We start from the raw sequence: 4337 nt of genomic DNA, 5'->3' as shown, positions 1-4337 counted from the left end.
TTATGTATTAATTGTCTCTAGTTTTGTTCAAAAGACTTAGTCTCTGCTGCATCCACAGTACTTTGGGTAATACTAAAACAGTTAGGATCAAGTTTAAATTTCCTTTTGGCGTTTAACAAGTGAGACAGACACAAACTACTGTCATATAAAACAAATGTACAATAGGCAGAAATATATTGAGTATAAATTGTTATGAGTAGAGTATTAATAGTAATAATAGTAATAATTCTAACAGGAGTTAGAGTGAGGACCAGATTATGGTGTTCTGCGAATGCCAGCCTTCTGAATTCAAATTATATTCTGTATTCATTTAGTCTAGTTAAGAGTTGAGTGTAAGGCGTAATGGTTTTTCCTATCAATATAGAGTATCTGAGATGGGAGAGGAATCTGAGACCCGACACAGTTTTTTATTGACAAATTGTCTTTGCAGCTGAGGCAAACTATTGAAGGATAGCTTGCTAGAGGGGCACAGGGTCCAAATGGTAAACCTGTTAATGAATATCTGTGTACTAGGGGTTAAAGACAAGCTCCTTTAAGGTGCTTAGGGTCTGTCTTTTTTTAAAAAAAATATTTTTATTGACAAATTTTCATACATATACAGTCCATACATGGTGTATAATCAGTGGCTCACAGTATCATCATATGGCCTTGTATTCATCACCATGATCACTTTTTAGAAGGTTTGCATCATTCCAGAAAAAGAAACAAAAAGAAAAAACTCATACATCCTATATCCCTGACCCCTTCCTCTCAGTGACCACTAGTATTTCCATTTACCCAATTTATTTTACCCTTTATCCCCCCTATTATTTATTTATTTTTTATCCATATTTTTTTACTCATCTGTCCATACCCTGGATAAAAGCATCAGACACAAGGTTTTCACAATCACACGGTCACATTATAAAAGCTTTATCTTTATACGATCATCTTCAAGAATCAAGGCTACTGGAATACAGCTCAGCAGTTTCAGGTACTTTCCTCCCGCCACTCCAATATACCACAAACTAAAAAGTAAAAGCTATACAATGCATAAGAATAACCTCCAAGGTAACCACTTGACTTTGAAATCTCTCAGCCACTGAAACTTTAACTTTGTCTCATTTCTCTCTTCCCCTTTTGATCAAGAAGGCTTTCTTAATCCCTTTGATGCTGGGAGTTCTGTCCCATGTTGCCAGAGAGATTTGCACCCTTGGAGTCATGTCCCACATAGTGAGGAGGGCAGTAAGTTCACCTGCCAACTTGGCTTAAAGAGAGAAGCCACATCTGGGCAACAAAAGAGGCTTTCTGGGGGTGAGTCCTAGGCATGATTTTAGGTAGGTTTAGCCTATCCTTTGCAGGAATAAGATTCACAGGGGCAAACCCCAAGATCAGGGACTTGGCCTGTTGATTTGGTTGTCCCCACTACTTGTGAGAACATCAGAAATTCTGATGTAGTTAAATATCTCCTTTCTCCTGAGTCCCTGAAGGGGATCCCACAAACACTTCCTTATTCACTGCCCAAATTACTCTGGGTTATATTGGGGTATCACACATTGGACAAACCAACAAAATCTCACACCCTACCCAAGAAAGATTCCATGTACTTGTGGTGTTCAACTAAACTGACCATACAAGTTAAATTAGGTAATGCACTACCCAAAATATGAATTTTGCACCAAATAAACATCTCTCCCTTTGGTCTCACGCAGAAGTTGAAGTTTTAAAATATGGATGATATCATCCTTGACCGTGTATTCTGCTCTACCTTAGTCCTATGCATATCAGCTTGCTTAGGCTCTCTTGTAGATTTCAGATGTGTATTAAGGGTTTGGGAAGAGGTGATTAATTCTGTTTTGGGGATAGGTTGCAAAAAAAAAAAAGATGCCCTTTATCACAACGGCATACCAAGGGGTGGTGATGGTGGGGCCATTCTGCCCTGGTGGAGAGGATTCTTTTGTTAATGACAGCGTTTAGCGTTGTTGGTGCATGGTGAAGATAAAAAGGCTGTTTACTTTCCTGGCTGCTGAAACAAATACCATACAATGGGTTGGCTTAACAGAATGTATAAGCTCACAGTGTCAGAGGCTAGAAGGCTTGCTTCCATCCAGGACCGTCTTCTGGCTGGCCAGCAGTTTCTGGGGTTCCTTGGCTTTTCTGTCACAAGGCACACCCCCAGGACCAGGGGTTGGGACCTGAACATGCCTTTTGTGGTGGACATGATTCAATCCCAAACAGACCAACTTTTAGTCCGTTTTATTGTTTTAAAAATTCTCCATAGACAATGCCCCCCCCCAAACATCATTTTCTTCCCCTCTCCCCGCTTCCCCCTGCATCTTCTAGGACACCACTGCAGTACAATGGAAGGATGAAATGTAGTTTTCCATAGAATTAAAGTGGGGAGGGCAGTGACTCTGGAATAGATAGAAATCTTGTAGTTATCACTGATACCATTAGATCATAATTGGGTCTGTTTGGTGCTAATAAACTTCATTAAATGGTGACTTTATTTAAAATATTTTTTCTTGTTTTATCTTTTTTTATAATTTTTAATTTTTTTAAAACACCAAGAAATGCCAAACAAATGCAAACATTCTTAACTTTTCATCATTCCATTCTACATATATAAGTCAGTAATTCACAATATCGTCACATAGTTGCATATTCATCATCATGATCATTTCTTGGAACATTTGCATCTATTCAGAAAAAGAAATAAAAAGAAAACAGAAAAAAATTCATACATACTGTTCTAGTTTGCTAGCTGCCAGAATGCAATATACCAGAAATGGAATGGCTTTTAAAAAGGGGAATTTTTCCCCCTTCTCTGCTGGCGCTCCCGCCGCCATCTAGCCCTCCTCTTCCCCCTTCTCCGTCGGCACTCCCGCCGCCGTCTGGCCCTCCTCTTCCCCCTTCTGTGCCGGCGCTCCTGCCGCCATCTGGCCCTCCTCTTCCCCCTTCTCTGCCGGCGCTCCCACCGCCATCTAACCCTCCTCTTCCTCTTTCTCCACCGGCGCTCCCGCCGCCATCTAGCCCTCCTCTTCCTCTTTCTCCGCCGGAGGCGCTCCCGCCGCCATCTAGCCCTCCTCTTCCTCTTTCTCTGCCGGAGGCACTCCCGCCGCCATCTGGCCCTCCTCTTCCCCCTTCTCTGCCGGCACGCCTGCCGCCATCTTGCCCTCCTCTTCCCCCTTCTCTGCCGGCGCGCCCGCCGCCATCTTGCCCTTCTCTTTCCCCTTCTGCTCCAGCGGCTCTCCATCCGCCATCTTATCCTTCCCTTTCTCCTCCTACTCCAGCGGCTCTCCAACCACCACCGTGCCCTCTTCCGCCTTCACCAGCTCCTCCACCACCGTCCTTGACAGCCTTGCCATCCTCACCTTTCCTCCTCCAGAACAGCTACTGGGGGAGTGGAGGCGATGCAGGACAGCTCCCGGAGCCACGATGGAGATCAGGGGGACGGCGTGCCCCATCCTGGAGCGGCTGACTGGCTGGGAGGGCCCGCTCTGGTGGGATCGCCGAGGGGCACAGGCTTCCCTGGGCAGGGCGGCGGGCGGCCGGGGTCCCTCCCCTCCTCCTTCCCGGGCTGGCTGGCAGAATTGGGCAGGCGGTCCCCTCAAGCCGCGGCGGCTGGCGCCCGCATCATGCACAACCCCCCGGACCAACTGAGAGAATTGGATCAGAAATCCCCAGGCCGCAGAGAACGGTGACCGGGGGGGGGTCCCTTCCAAACACGTGACTCCCCGGTCTGGCTGGGAATGGTGCGCTCTCCCAGGCCGCGGCGGCTGGCGCCCTCCCGCCACGCTTGGCGCCCCAGGCCGACTGGGAAATTCGGACGGGCGCTCTCCCAGGCTGCGGTGGCCGGCGACCCTCCCCGCGTTCGGACCCCTGGGCCGGCTGGCACTCTTCCAAGCCACTTTGGCTGGTGAACCTCCCCCACGGCGAGAGTTTTCCAAAGTTAAAGGACCCACGGCACCTTTTACTGGTGGGACCTGCAGACAGACGTGTGCCACGAGCGCCACATGCTGGGCAGGATGGGAAAAACAGGGCCCAGAGATTTCACGGAAAAATCTTACAACCTGTTGGGTCCAACACCCAGGGAAATCTGACTAAATGCCCAGACGCCAGCAGAAGATAACGGATCACGCTCAGAAAATTGAAAATATGGCCCAGTCAAAGTAACAAACCAATAGTTTGGGTGAGATACCGGGGCTGGGACGACTAATGCTGAATATAGAACAGAAATGGAAAACCTCTTCAAAGACGAAATCGATAAATTGAGGGAGGACATGAAGAGGACATGGGCTGAACAAAAAGAAGAGGTGGAAAAACTGAAGAAACAGGTCACGGAGCTTGTGGAAGTG

Source organism: Tamandua tetradactyla, chromosome 8 (assembly GCF_023851605.1).
Source record: "Tamandua tetradactyla isolate mTamTet1 chromosome 8, mTamTet1.pri, whole genome shotgun sequence".
Taxonomy (NCBI): Eukaryota; Metazoa; Chordata; class Mammalia; order Pilosa; family Myrmecophagidae; genus Tamandua; species Tamandua tetradactyla.
This window is presented reverse-complemented; position numbering follows the sequence as displayed.